The sequence below is a fragment of the Aotus nancymaae genome, unplaced genomic scaffold, assembly GCF_030222135.1.
Source record: "Aotus nancymaae isolate 86718 unplaced genomic scaffold, 86718_ANA_hifiasm-v0.15.2.pri h1tg000016l, whole genome shotgun sequence".
NCBI classification, from domain to species: domain Eukaryota; kingdom Metazoa; phylum Chordata; class Mammalia; order Primates; family Aotidae; genus Aotus; species Aotus nancymaae.
The window spans coordinates 73,903,244-73,919,695 of NW_026988428.1; the positions used below are offsets into that span (position 1 = coordinate 73,903,244).

General features: G+C 36.5%; 1 long non-coding RNA gene across 3 annotated transcripts in view; it reads left to right on the forward strand.

Annotated features, from left to right (window-relative positions):
• The window catches only part of LOC110567689 (uncharacterized), a 162,432-nt gene that overhangs the window by 142,642 nt on the left and 3,338 nt on the right, over nucleotides 1-16,452 (forward strand). For all 3 annotated transcript variants that reach the window (XR_010343066.1, XR_010343065.1, XR_010343064.1), the window contains one exon: nucleotides 14,116-14,226. This is a non-coding gene — a long non-coding RNA (uncharacterized LOC110567689). The remainder of the gene's footprint in view (nucleotides 1-14,115; nucleotides 14,227-16,452) is intronic.

Sequence of the window (16,452 nt, forward strand, 5' to 3'; positions counted from 1 at the left end):
TATATCACTGCAAGATTTTAAAATTTCCAGTTTCTTTGACATATTAAAGAAGTTATTTTAAGTTTCTCACCAATAATTCCAACATCTTGAACACACATATATGAGTTTTTTTCAGCTAATATTTCTTTTGGCAATGGGTCCTTTTCTTGTTTTTTGTGCGTTTGTCTCTTATAATTTTATTGAATGGTAAACGCTGTATGTCAGGCCAGCATGGAGATACCTCTTCTGTAAATCTATTAAGGTGAGGTGTTGAGCTAGTTTATGTTTCACTGTTCCTGTGGTCAGTCACCTTTAGTACACCACAGACTTCAAATTCTCCCAGTGATGTGCTGCTGCTGCTTCACTACGTGCAGGGTCTGGGAAGTGGGAGGGTTTTTCTTAGTGTTCTGTTCTGATTTCAGCAGGCCCTGAACACCTGCACTGTGAAAGGGTTCTCTCTCTAAACTCTTGACCCTCCTCTCTTGTGCCTTGTTATGTGAAAATAGTGATATTGTTGGGAGGAAAGAGAAATTCTAATTTATTTTGGCTTATTCTCAGTCTTGGGCAAGGCCCTATGTACCTTGGCCTCAGGAGTGTGGCTTCCTCGGCTTTCCTCATAGTCCTCCTCAGCAGCCAAGCTCTTCTTGTATCTATGGGGAGTCTTGGGCAGGAAAGAATTTCTCCTCTGGCACAGCAGATCTCTGCCTGTGTCACTGTTGGATCCTTGACCCCAGAGGGTTTCCTGCTCTTCTCTCAGTTTGGACATATTTTGCTTCTCCCATTCCTTCAACAGCAGAATGTTTTTGTCTAGGATCAGTAATGGGGGATTTTTCTGCCCCTCTTCAAGCAGTAGACTGTTTTTGTGTGTTGCTTGGTGCAAGGCTTGTGGTGGGAGGTATGGTGGTTTCCTCCTCTTTTCTCTGCTATAAATAAATTTTGCTTCTAGCTTTCTCTTTTCATCACTTTACATTCTCTAAGACCAGGATAAAAACAGAGGTTTATTGTACCCCTCCCCCAAGGGAAGAAACGTTTTGCTTATACTGCTTCTCTAAAAGCAGTCAAACTCTGCCTGATTCCTGGGAGCAGAAGGGTTTGTTGGCCCTCCCTAAGCATATTAAAGGTTTGCTTCAAGTGAGAAAAGGTGCTGGGAAATGCTGAGGTTTCCTGCCTTGACGTCGGCATGGCTAGGGGGCTTTCTCTGGCTTTGCCCTGCCCCAGGTCTTCTAATGAGCTCCCACTTGAGGCCTGTGGAAACAACCTGGCGACTGCCCTTGCAGCTAGGATTCTGAGTGACACATGAAAGCCCAACAGAGCTTAAGACTTTGTTCAAAATTTAGCGTTTTATTTTACTTTTATGGCTGCCACCTTTTCCTCTTATGCTCTGCCAAAAATGAAACGATCTATGAGTCCCATCTCTCCTTAGTGGTGCACGTGCCCCTTGGAGTTCAGTTTAAGTGGTTGCCTTGTGACCTCAGCACTCTGATGTGCTCAGATAGTTATGATTTTACACATTATCTGGATTTTTTTTGTTGTCAGATAAGAGCAATTATCTCTGTGGCTTTTTGTTTTCTAAGCACAAGTCCATGCAAGATAACTTTTCCTTAACTAGTTCAGTTTCTGTTAAAACATTATTTTTGAGTTATCGTTATAATATTGCTCTGCTGGAATAAAGTCCTTTGTAAAAATATATTTCCGGATGGTTTTCAATGATGGCACTCTACTAAGTGAATTGTAGGCTACATTTTATATGTTTTATTTCACATGCTTATAAAATAATAAGAATCCATGATAATTTTTAACTAAAAGTCAAATCAAAATAAGAAAATCAGGCATAGAAAACGAATGGTGATGATCTTAAATTGATTTAAATATAATTCATACTATATTCTGAAAATGATGACTACATAACTTAGTAAGAGTTTTATCCACATAAAGACAATAAAAATAATGATATAATTAATACATTTAGAAATTGAGGCAGGAGATATGAAAATGTTAAAGCCTTCACATTTTTATACCAGGGAAACAATCTTTACTAAAGTAAAACATATATTTAAAGAATAAAAGACTAGTGACTTCAAATACTTTGTAAATATAATATTTTTCTTAATCTTAAAAGGGAAGACCTAGGAAATAATGTCTTATGTTAAAGAAACAATTCTACATATTAATTTATTTAGTTTAATTTTCTATTTTATTTTCTACTAGATCCTGCTAAGATAAAATTTAATGCTTTTTTGCCATTAAAGCATAATATGTATAGTACAATTCTATTTTACTAAATGCATTTCTGTTTTATGTTTCTACTTATTCATCTGTATATATTTCCAACTGTAATACATTAGTAGATTGTATATTCACAATGATATTTCTCAGTTACATATAACATTTTGGGTTTAAAAACCTTTTTCCTTTTTAATTATCTGCAATTTTAAATTTTAGTATAGAATCTATAATGTATTTTTTTAAAATCTATAATGTATTTTAAATTGTTAGTTTAGTTAAACAAGCATTTTGCCAATTTAAAAATGGTTGGAAGGGTATTTAAAAGAATTTAACCTTTAAAAGAATCTTTAAGTAATTATAAATGGTGAAATTTGTCTTCTTTGTACTTTTGTGTAACAATTTCTAATATTTCATTCTGGCTTCCAAATATTTAATCTGCACATTGTCATGCATTTGAGAATATTAGACAAACACATTTGTAAAATTTCATATGTCATATGTGTTATCAGGTAGGCACATAGAGAAGAGCACACAGTAACTGGAGAACATTGTAGAGAGACTCCAAAAATGTGCTCAATAAAATATAGTACCTTAAAGCAAAAAAAAAAAAAAAGTATTTTAACTCGGTGATTCTGAAAAACAAAAACACATATACAATAAACACATTCCTTACATATATATTATACTAGTGCACATTTAAATATATGTTTAATGTGTAATGAATACCATTTGAGTTTAAGTAGAAAATAGTATATGGGGAGGGAAATCAATCTCTTAAAAAGTGGTGGTGGCCGGGTGCGGTGGCTCACGCCTGTAATCCCAACACTTTGGGAGGCCGAGACGGGTGGATCACGAGGTCAAGAAATCGAGACCATCCTGGCCAACACGGTGAAACCCCGTCTCTATTAAAAGTGCAAAAAATTAGCCGGGCGTGGTGATGCGTACCTGTAGTCCCAGCTACTTGGGAGCCTGAGGCAGGAGAATTGCTTGAAACCGGAAAACGGAAGTTGCAGTGAGCCGGGATCACGCCACTGCAATCCAGACAGGCAATAGAGCGAGACTCTGTTTCAAAAAAAAAAAGTGGTGGTTAGTGTTAGCAAAAGGCACACAGGGCTCAATAAATATTTGTGGAAAGAAAGAATGTGTGAGTGAACAAATGTATGTAAGAGTTAATATCCAAATATAAAGAGACAGAGTTACAGGAATAACAAACAGCCCAGTTATTTTCTTATTCTCAAGGTTTTTCCCTCCCTCTCATTCATATCCCAGCCAGACACTCTTTCTTGATAATTTGCAAGGAAAATACTCTGAAGAGTCTGAAGTAAAAGTTCACTTGCTGAACCCAATGTTTTCCCCCAGGCATTGGGAAGGGGAAGGCAGAAAAGCAGAGTGCAAGATGAAGTGGTAGTGGATGCTAACAGAGAACCTTTGGACAGGATGGGACAGAAACAAGGTCGTGCATTTCCTACTATCTATCTGTCACCTGTGGACAACTTGCCACTTCAACAGTTCTGGACGCTTTTAAGATCCCCTAAGGAGAAGGTAGGAAACTTGGACACCCTCTGTGGGATTGAGAATCACAAAGGGATAGTCTCGCCACCTGGTCAATTTCTTCATTCACAAGTGGGATTCTCGTAAGAGGAAGGAAAGCAGGTACCGTCTGTCACACCCACAGCAGGAAGGGGTGAATCTTAATGAGGGAAGAAAACAGATTATATTAGGGGAAAAACATTTAATCGGAAAATAAGGCTCTGGAAAGAAAAGGCAAATTGGGGATTTGTCCTAAAAAATAACAGAATCTTTTTCTGCCAGAGAAAGCGATTCCAAAGAAGGAATTTTCAGATTGCTCAAGAGTATTGGTAAGCATTATTAGTACTTTCAGTGGGAAATAACTGAAAATAAACTGGAGCGAAAGTTCCCCAGGTGTGGTTCCAGGACCAGCAGCAAGCATCACCTGGGAACTGTTAGAAATGCGAATTCTTGGGCTCTATGCCCAAATCACTAAATCAGAAATGCTGAGATGGGGCCCAATAATCTGTAGTTTAACAAGCTCTCCAGGTGATTTTTACGCCAATTAAAGTTTGAAATCCCCCGGTGCTAGCGCTGGAAGCAAATGAGTCACAGCGGTGAAGAATTCCTACCATTAATACCCTGGCTGGGATAAATAAAAATGAGAAACTAAAAAGTTAAATGATCAGAGGTTGACCATAGTTCAAAAGTAAGGATATACCTGAATATAAAATTCTTTCTTAATCTAGAAACAAATAGGAATATGTTGAATCATTTCTTTAACATCTCATTGGTTTTTTTCCTAGCTTAAATGAGGTATGATTGACAAAAGTTGCATATATTTAAAATATACCTGGTGTTTTGGTATACATATACAATGTGAAACAATTACCACAATGAAGCTAACATAACCATCACCTCGCCTAGCCACCATTTTTGTGTGTATGTGGTAAAATCCCTTAAGACCTACTCTCTTACCAAATTTCAAGTATACAGTGCATTATTATTAACTATAGTCACTATGCTGTACTCATCTTCTCATGAAAAGTTTGACTAACTTCTCCCCCAACCTCCACCCCCTGTTAACCCCCACTCTACTCTCTGTTACTGTGTGTTCGACTTTTTTAGATTCCACATACAAGTGAGATCATTCAATATTTGTCTTCCGGTGTCTGGCTCATCTCACTTAGAGTAATGTCCTCCAAGTTTGTCTATGTTGTCACAAATAGCAGGATTTCTTTATGTATTTATAGAATAAAAACTAGACTGAATTATGCTTTATATTTCTTTCCTCATCCTGATTTTTGATACCTGAAAATGATAATCTCCAGGTTGAGGCTAATAGAGGATTGCCTCTCACCCAATGATGATAATATCAAGAGCAGGCACAATGCTGATAGGGGGTCAATTTATAGCCTAGACAAATGGCTCTAAACTCATTCTCGTGATGCATTCCAATAACTCCTCCACCTAGTGGATTTACATTGGCATTTTTTCATACCCACCTAGGTTCTTCCCAGTACCTCACCTTTTCAGCCCACTTTCACTGGCCATCCATTGGTTAAAACTCAGCCAATGTCATCATATCATTTTGTCAAAGCATATTCAAACCAATAGTAAATTACATATAAATAATAAATAATATCTAATAGCAAATAATAATAGAAATCATAGTAAATAGTATATAAAATATATAATAACAAGTGAGCTCTAGGTCACTATGCCAACTCAGTCCTCCAACATCATGAGAATTGAAAATCCATTATCAAAAACACTGTGAAAATACAGCACAAAAATAGACCCAGATACTTCCTGAGAAGTTAACAACATCTAGCCCACCCGAGGAAGAGCTGCAGCTGGAGCTACCTGGGCTCTGTGAGCTAAAACCACACAGGAAGTCTTAAACACAGGTGCTCACTTACTGTGTACCGGGGGCCCAGGTGACCCTGACAAGACGTCCTCCTCTCTTCTTCCTCCTTCATCCGAGGTCTAGGAACAAGGCAAAAAGTTAATTCTTAAAATAATAGGGATTTAAGATATACTTTTAAGTCTTTGGCTTGCTTTAAATTTGGCCTTTTGAGTATGGATTCTCTCCATAGGTTTACAGTAAGAAACATTCACTTGAGAATGTGATGTTGTACTAGAGTGTCTGATAATTGAAAATAGAAAGTTTGGACCCAGATTGGTGGTTTTTGTTTGTTTGTTTGTTTTTTTGTCTTTTGAGAGTTTTCCTTCATATTTTTTTAAATGATTTCTTATAGTCATACTTTACCTTAGATTCCATATTTTTGTTAAGTATCGACTTGGTTGGTTTATTTACTGAAAGTGAGAAAATAACTAATTCCTTTTATTATTGACTCTCCTCAAAAATAAGCATTGGCTAATTCTTTGTGCTGTCATTCATATTCCACGATTTACTAGATGTATCAAACCAATATATAGAAAAGTCCTGTGCCTCAAACACAGTTTTTGGGGGGTTGGATTTTTTTGTCATTATTGTCGCTGTTTGACATATATCATCTTATCTAATCCTCCAAAATGATGTTCATGTTTTAGAGATGAAGAATTAGGGGCATTAGATGACTCACAAAAAGCCACTCAGTTGACAAATGCACATCTATATTTTATGTAGTCTATTTTAATTTTCACTTATACTTTTATAGGCAAGAAGAAGAGGATAAATTATGTGATCATTCTCACCCTACTTTTCTGTAATTAAAAAATGTCTGTCAAAATTTTTTTTAAAAAGGCCTTTCCATACAAATCACTTTGTTTTTTACATTCAAGGAATATCACACACAATTTTTTTTTTTTTTTTGAGACAGAATCTCGCTCTGTCACCCAGGCTGGAGTCAGTGGCACAATCTTGGCCCACTGCAACCTCTGCCTCCCAGGTTCAAGCGATCCTCCTGCTTCATTCTCTCAAATAGCTGAGACTACAGGTGCATGCCACCAGGCCTGGCTAATTTTTGTATTTTTAGTAGAGACAGGTTTCCCCATATTGGCCAGGCTAGTCTCAAACTCCTGACCTCATGATCCTCCCCCCTTAACCTCCCAAAGTGCTGGGATTACAGGCATGAGCCACTGAGCCCGGCTCCACACAAATTTAACTATGAGCTACAGGAACAGAACTGGGACAAGCTGGATGTTTATCTCCAGGTGGTCACTGTGAGTTTGCAGTGAATGACAAGAGCGGAAGCATCTAATACAAGGGCCGTAAAGTAGGCAGATTGGGAGTTTTCTGGAGAACTGTGTGGAATGGGGAGAAAGCTACTGAAGTGTCATTTTGCAGCCTAAATAAGGAAGGGTGTTCACTCTCCTTGGCCCATTGAACGTATTTTTGCACCCACCTTTCAGTTTTCAAAATGATTGCTCAGTGATTCTGTCATCAGAATGGCAACGTCAGTGTTTGGCAAGCTGGGAGTCTTCCATCAGACCCTCGGCATAAACTCTTCTGTTCTTTTTAGGAAAAGAGATTTTATAATCTCCCTAACATCCCCTTAAGTTCACACTTTAAAGTCCTAACAATACCTTAGCCGGCTGTGGAGCTCCAGACTCTTCAAACCTCAGTGCTTGTTCATACTAATTCAATCATCTGCTTCTAGAAAGAGGAAACCCATCTTAAAAGACAGCTTTCCAAAGGTAACTCCTCCTCTCCAAAAAGAGCTACCTATACTTATCTCCCTCTTCACATATAAACTCTGCTGTGTTAAAACACTGAGCTCTAGAGAAGAGGGGGAATCTTGTGGAAATCCATATTATTAAAAATTATCTCAGCTTCACAATCCAAATGCTGGAAAAATCAAACAATCAAGATTTTTTTTTAACAGTATTTTCTACCATAATCTACCTTAATAATAGCATCAGTAATCCTTTTCTCACAGGTAGATAATATCTTTTCCAACAGAGAAATACCTGTAACCAATGTAAATATTTTTTACTCATGTGCCATATTTACTTTTGGAAATCATTATACAATGAAAAATATGTACAAAGTTCAGTATGCCACATAAACCAAATATTATAGAATAATTCAAATTGGAAGAGTTGTGACTATTAAACAGGATGAAGAAAGTTTATTATACCATTATTAGTCTTTAGCATTGTACTTGTTATATTATTTTACAAAATATCTGTTTATAAAGCTCTCAATCCAAGTTGATCATATGTTCAGTGAAGGCAGAAATTATGTCTTACTCCCTTTTGAACCATCAACATACAGTGCAATGTCTGACATATAAAAACCACTAGATAAATTATTACTAAATGAATGCTTTTTCTTTGATTTTTGTGTTTTGTTTGGGACAGGGTTTCGCTCTGTTGCCCAGGCCACAGTGCAGTGACCTGATCACAACTCAGTCAGCCTCTACTTCCAATTGTTTCCAGGTCTCAAGCAATCCTCCCATCTCAGCTCCCTGAGTAGCAAGAATTATGGGCATGTGCCACCATGTCCAGATAATTTTTAAAATTTTTCCGTTGTAGAGACAGGGTCTTGCTGTGTTTCCCAGGCGGGTCTCAAACTCCTAGCCTCAGACGATCTTCCCACATTAGCCTCTCAGAGTGCTAAGATTATAGGCATGAACCACCATGACTGACTGAATGAATGCATATTTTTCTGGTTTAACATAATAGAAGATAAACAACTTTAAATTAGAAGCACTAAAAAGCTTTTAATTATTTTGACACAGTCTTGCTCTGTGGCCCAGGCTGGAGTGCAGTGGTGCCTTCTTGGCTCACTGCAATCTCAGCCTCCCGAGTTCAAGGGATTCTCCTGCCTTAGCCTCCTGAGTAGCTGGGACTGCAGGTGTGAGCCACCACACCCAGCTAATTTTTGTATTTTTTGGTAGAGATGGGATTTCATCATGTTGGCCAGACTGGTCTTGAACTCCTGACCTCAAGCGATTCACCTGCCTCAGCCTCCCAAAGTGCTAGGATTACAGGCATGAGCCACCACACTCAGCCCTAAAAAAACTGATATTATGCTATTGTTAACTTGAATTTTTCTTATTAACATATGATGTTCCAATGAGTCATTGTTGAAAATTGGAGAACTATGAAGAGAAAAAAACACTTCCTTATAAAATTACATTAATATGTTTCCTTTCTCTAATTTCTATGCAGTATAATGGGAATCACACATTATTTTACAACACAGTTCTTAAATTAGCATTATGTCAGAAGCATTTCTCATGTCATTGAATACTTCATAAAAGTCATTTGAAAGTGTGTACGATTTTTAATGATATGATTGTATCATATATACTAACCCTTTCATTATTGTTGGACACAAGATTTTACCTGGTATTTGACAATTAAAATAATGCCAAGGTAAAATATTGAGTGTGTAGCTTTTTGTCCACCTGTGTTATTTTCTGTAGATTTGTAGTAGACTCATTGGCACAAAAAGTACTACCATTTTTAAGGCTACCAGTATATTTTGCTAAATTTATGTGCAGTATTTATCTACTAACATTTGTACAGCAGCTTATGAGAATATAGTTATTACTTTATTCTTACCAGCAAGACATTTTCAAATGGCTTTAGAGCTTGGTTGATGTGGTGATGCCATCTGGTGGCCATAGTACAAAATTACAAAATTAGAAGTGAAAAAACGAAAACTGTAATGACCAAAATTAAATTTATAAGGTGATGGCAAATAGCACAAGTCTTATATGTTTTCGGAAAGCATTCTTGCTACTTGGACTTCTAAAAACTATCAGGAGCCATATAAAATGAAGATTGCAAACTCAAATAATGCTCATTAATTCATCTCTTCAACCTGAATTTTTGGAGTCCCTACTACATGGCAGATATTCTATTTCCTGCTGATGAAAAAGATGAAGTCTCCGTCAGGGATTTCTAGGAATTTACAGTTTAATGGGGATACATAAATGCAAATTTGCCATTATAAATTTTACCAAAGGCTTTTGCAAATGGTGACTAATATTTAATATTTATCATTTGAATCATTTTTTTATTTTATCAAATGTACAATATCTAATTGTGGTTGATGGCCTCTAAAATAACTCCAATCATCATTCCATGTCCTGGTATTCATGTCATTGTGTAATCTTCTTCCCAGAGACTGTGCTCAAGCTGGCATCTCTCTTTCTCTTTCTTTCCCTCTTTCTCTCGCTCTTCCCTCTCCCACATACACACCCCCAACAGAAAGCAAGCTAACAAACTGTCATGATGTGAGTAGCTCTATGGAGAGGTCTATGAGGCAAGGAATTGACATTTCTCCCATTAACAGTGAGGACCTCAGACCAGCCAACAGCATGTGCATGAGATTGGATATGAGTCTGCCCCAACTGAGCCTTCAGATGACTGTAGCCCTCACCCACACCCCAAAGACAGCCTTGTGAGAAACCCTAAGTCAGAGTCACCCATGCCTGGATTCCTGACCCCAAAAAGCATGAGATAAGTTGTGGGATAATTTAGTAATTTGTTACACACAAATAGCCAACTAATTCATTAATAAAAAGAATTTGAGGCTGGGCACAGCTCACACCTGTAATCCCAGCACTTTGGGAGGCTGAGGCAGGTGGATCACTTGAGGACAGGAGTTCAAGACCACCCTGGCCAACATGGTGAAACCAAATCTCTACTAAAAATACAAAAATTAGTCAGGCGTGGTGGCACATGCCTATAATCCGAGCTACTCAGGAGGCTGAGGCCAGAGAATCTCTTGAACCCGGGAGGCAGAGGCTGCAGTGAGCCGAGATTGCCCATTGCACTCCAGCCTGGGCAACAGAGTGAGAGACCCTGTCTCAAAAAAGAAAAAAAAATCTATTCAAGCTATTTGAATAGTGATTTCAACATAATTCAATCAAGCATTTGAATAGTGATTTCAGCATAATTACTCAAATTAAGTCCTATACAAAATTTAAACTACCATTAAAGATTTAGTTAAGCTAAGTCTCTTGAACACCTCAAACACCTTAAGTAGCAAATATACCCAAAGACAATTATTACAAAACCTATTGCCACTCTTAAATCTAGCCTAAAATAGGACATTCGTTTTTACACTTCATTTTTTTGTTATTCCTCTAATTTTTATTCTTCTCTAAGGCTATAATTCCACTTGATACCTTCCATTAGTTGCATTAATGCATCATTTTGTGTCTTTCTGGACTTGTAGTAATTTCCCTAAACCAATAAGCAAAATATTTCAGCAAATGGCTGGTCAAGCAACTGATTTTTAGTCAGTTTGGGACACATTTGTTTTTCCCACAATGATTAACTCAAACTGCAGGCCATGAAGTCAGCTCTTATTTTAGAGGTAAACTATTTTGTTATAAAAATAAGACACTTTCAAGTCTCATCTTTTACACAGGTTTTGAATTTTTGTAACCTAATATCTCCATCATAAATGATGCATGTTTTAAGTCTCCCTTACCCAACATTTCATTACGTATTATGCTATCTCTATTATATACTGATATTGCATGTTAGCATTATCACAAATTATGTACGATTTATTGTATTATTTAAATTTAAGGGCCACTTAGAAATTCTATATCCTAGGAGAAGAGAAATCAAACTTTTGCAGTAAGCTCCCTTTTTAAGACATGTGGCTAAGTTATTGTTTTAAAACACAGTATTCAACTCCCCTTTCTCTTTCCTTTCTTATTGTATATAATCATCCTGTTTCTAGTCTTGTTTTTTCTAGACTATTTGACTCATAGTTCCCAATATTTTTCTCCTTTATGTATAAAGTTTTTAAAAATACTGCTCTATAAACACACATACATTTAAAAAGAGGAAATATAATGATTTAGATATATTAACATAGAACTCACTAAAATTTGTTTAGTTTATTGAAATAAATTTTTTAAATATAATCTATTATGTTTCCCTCTTAGATTACAACTACCCATCATTGTAATCTAAAGAACTTTTGTCTTTTAAGTGTTATTAGGAACACATAACGTTATAAAATGCTAGTGTATTTCAATTAATTAGTGTATTATTATTAATGTCCAACTTGTCACAACTTGGCCAAAATAAGCCTTTTAATGCCGACTCCTATTTTCTTTGTCTTACATGTTTCCTTAGTTGCTGAAACAGTAGTGTTCAGCAGTCGTGGCACTAGGGTTTATAAGGTAGGAGTGGGCAAAAGCAGTGTCACTGCTATTTGGCCTTTTTTTTTTTTTTTAATGTAAAGTAAGAGTCACAGATGATGGAATCATTCTACAGTCATGTGAAAACATTCACAAATCATTTATTTGTGTTTGTTTTAAATTTATTTAAACATTCCTTACGACTTTCCACAACAAGAAAATTTCAGATTGTATCCACTCATCTTCAGCTAATACATCCTCCACACTGCATCTAGCCTATTCTCCTAAAATGCGATTTTTTACTCTTTCTCTCCTCCATTGAAAAATGACCTCCCTTCAAATAAAAATGATCTCATTCTCTGGCCTCTATTTCATCTGCATCTTCTGTGACTCTCCCTAATCCTAGAGTCTCCTCCCAGACTGGCTTTCCTTTAGATCTCAAATGCACCAAAATAGGTATTTGGGAATAAGTGCAGTTCTTGAGGGTTTGTTAGTCTAGTGGAAGAAAGCATTTTTATAAACAACGGCAACAAAACACATTATCTTGTTAGTATCACTGGCAGCTAGCACAGCACCTGGAACACAGGTGACCTGCAAGTAAACAATTCGTGATTATATTTCGGCAAGAGCATACTCGCGTGATAAATCAGATGAAAGAAATTAACATATAAATTAAAAGTATTATTGCAACAGTGTTTGAAACAAAACAAATATTAATTATCTAGATCAAAACCAAATTGCAGAGGCACAAAATTATTGAGGATGGCAACAGCATAATGTGGAACAGTGCCCAATAAAAGACACTGAAAAAGATGAATGTAAGAAAATCTTTTCATCAAAATATGCAACACACATGCTACAGTCTCTGCCTTAAGTTGTTTAATGGGTATGTCTGTGTGCATGCACACACACATTTCCGCATGCAAATAATGACTTTCTACATTGAGATTAAAAGGCTAATGTGCAGAATTTTAACATTTAATAAATCACTAGAGTGGATTGATATGACTCACATTTGTCCTAAGCCCACCTTCCTAAGGTCACTCACTCCAAATTATAGCATGTGTTTTTATTTTCTTTGATTTTTTTTTGCAACTACAAGAGCAAAGATAATTACAAATCAGACTTTTATATGCCAGGCATGTCCTGAAACTTGCCAAAGTCACAAAAGACGAGAAAGTTTCCTTCACTTCTTCCACTGGCACGGCCATCTGTTGATAGAGGAAATAAGGCCCAGCATTAAGCATTCACTTGGATTACTGAGAAGGATAGTTTAAAAAGAACTAAAAGAGAGTTAGAAGAATGGTGATAAGGGCCTAAACATCCCTGTGTAATGCATTATACACAATTGCGTAACATTCATATTATTTCCTTAAATGACAAAAGAGTCTTGCATTGCAAACATACATTGACTCTGTTAGAAATGAAACAAAATAATCTCTTCTGCATTTTCTGCACTGTAATTAATTTATATATCCAGGAAGAGATGAAAAAGTATTGCTCTGAGCTGTTGGGCTCAGCCTCAGAAGTCATTAGGGATGTTACTTAAAAGAGATTACTTCTTTGCTATTAAAAGGCTTATAAGTAAGCCTTTTATTATTTATATACAAGTTTATAAATAAAAGGCTTATAAACTTGTGTGTATCAAATGCAGAAAGAATATTTTGATTTAGGATAAAGAAAAATAGTCTAGGAGCAGTTAAAGTCCATGACTGCTACCTTGGGAAGAAGTGAGTTACACTTCCTTGGAGGTATTCAACCCGAAAGACAAGTACTTGGCAGGGAAGTTGTAAAAAGGAATTCACAAACTCTTTGAATTGTTGGATATTAGATCCTACTCAAAATTTAAGATTGTATGAGGATAGGTGCTTACCATAATTATATTTACTGCCAGTAGTTCTAGATTGTATTTTTTTCTTTTGTCATGAGATTTCACCTCTGTAAATATTCTCCTCTGTCATTTCTGGAGAGTAGAGAAACATTACAAGATAAAATATGGGGAAAGAAGAACTTTCTCCATAATCATTCAAGATGTAAACCAAAAATTAAATTCTAAGCCCCGCAACCATCTGAATGGACCTCTCCTCTCAGACAAGAGCATTGCAAAGTTAACCTGAAAAACTAGTTGAGGCCATGATGGGAAGGAGGAGTCAGACATGCTTCATTATACCCTCCTCCCTTTTGGAACTTCTGATAGAACAGACACTTTCAGTCCCATAAGAAACATTTACAGCCTATTCTTTCTGAGGCCTGCTACCTGGAGGCTTCATCTTCATGATAAAACCTTGGTCTCCACAACCCCTTATCATAACCCAAACATTTCTTTTTTTGATTCCAGGTCTTTAGATAATAACTCTTTCAACCAATTGCCAATCAGAAAATCTCTGAATCTGCCTATGACCTGAAAGCCCCTGCTTCCAGTTGTCCCACCTTTCTGGACCAAACTAAGGTACATCTTACATATGGTTATTGATGTCTTATGTCTCCCTGAAATGTATTAAACCAAACTGTAGCCCAGTCACCTCGGACACATGTTCTCAGGATCTCCTGAGGGCCATGTCATGGGCCATCAGTCACTCATATTTGGTTTGAAATAAATATCTCCAGATAGTTTACAGAGTTTGACAATCATTATAATTCATACATCTCATACAACATAATGGGAGTAGTTGCTAATAAAAATTATATTTGAGTAGGTTTTCTTCATTTACAAGCATTTTTTTACTGGCCTTCCTGCGTAAAGCGTATATTGGAGTTTTACAGCATTTGTGGTCTTCTGTAGGGTTGAGGATGCTGTTGCATCAGTGATGGGTGGAAAAAGAGTTTGACTTGAAAGAGACAAAACTGTAAGATAGTATCATTCAAAGAGGCTCTCCTCTTACTATGATCAGAAGAAAATTAAAATGACAGGTCAGAATACACAAAAGCAGAGCTGTCAGGCAAAGGGCAAGCAGAAGCTGCAGCTTTGGCTTCCTGAGAGATTTAAGACCCTGTTAATTTTTAAACCAGAAATCTTAAGGTTTCCTGTTTCATTTGGTTTAGTTTTGTTTGTTTTTGTAGTATGCACCATTTGTATACTGTAACGCCAGATTGTAAGAACACAATTTATAGCTACAGCAATAATAAATCTAGAATTATTCTGATTTATTCATTCTGTTTTTCCTACAAGTCCATTTCTATTTGTCAGATAATCTTTATATGCATGTACTTTTAATTCAGTGAGAGCACTCTTTTTTGTGTGATAAGGAGCCCACTGAAATCTCTAACAGTCATGGACAGGTGGATCTTATATATTTGGACATGTGTAATAAAAAGTCTAGAGGGCAAGAGACTGAGGGCCAGTTAGCAGCTCAACAGCATCATCAATGCCACTGGCTTTCTAAATCCTTCTAATCTTCTGCCCTTGGGCATGTGGACAACATTGTGGCTACACATAGCTGCCATACCCCCAGATAAGTCTTCAAGGCAAGAAGAGAATAGAGGCAAAGCAAGCCACTCCAGAAGTCCTCTAGTCAGGTTTGCCCTTAGTTTGATGGCCAGAGATGGGTCATATGAACACTCTAGCTGCAAGGATACTGGGAAAGTGAGTAACTTGTGAGAATGGCAGGAGATATGGAATGATCCATGGATTGGCCAACAGTCTCTGCTACTTGAGGCTAATGGTTACACAAGATTTAACCAGACAACAACACATTTTTTGAGGGCCTATTATTCATACTCCAAAATAAATATGAAAGTCAGAGATCCAAGAGGGCTCTTTCACTTCCCAGCAAAGGGATAATATATATACTATATTCCATAGTACATAGTGGATAAAGAAAAACAATATACTATATTTTTGGTGATATTTTGATGCTCTGCTAGTTTACCTGCAGCAATTAGCAGTAAAAAAAAAATTAAAAATATAAAAACACTTTTAAGAAAAGCAACTTGATCAATTGCCTTTGAGGAAATGAAAACAATAGACTTAGAAAAAGTTCACCTGAGGTGTGTTTCGGGGTTAATGGTAATATCAAAAAGTACCATAAGCAGTAACGACTTTAAATGGAAGAGGAAAGAGGAGTGAGTTTCTGGAACCTGCACCAAAGAAGAAAAGAAGAATAGTTTGGCCCTGAGCAGAAATATTTGTACATTTTTAAACTCCTATACAGTATTCATTCTTACATCTATTATTTAAAACTTTTTTTTTTTTTGTCCTACTCCAGCTAAACACTGTGCTGGTTATCCCCATCCATAACTCCTCCCAGAGGGTCCAATATCCTATCTTCCAGAAGAGCTAATAGTCCATGGTAAATTATGCATTTGGACTATGATCAATCGGAATAAAATATTATTTTCCCTTTTATCCAGCTGGCAAATTGCATACTCTTCCTCTAAAGTCAACTGAATGCAATTCTTTGAAAAGACTTCCTTGATAACATACTGTGAGTTCTTTGAACACCTTAATTATGGCCCAATGACATATGTCTGGACATTGCATTCCAATTATTTGTCTGTATTGCTGTTCTGAGGGAAAGATCCGTGATTTATTTACCTTTATAATTTCATTACTAAGTATAATACCTTGCACATAGAAAGAGTTGAATAAACAACTGTTGGACAAATGAATAAAGGAACAAATAAATGTTCTGTTAAGGGAAACAATTATAAACAAGGAAGACTAAGAAAAAGGAGC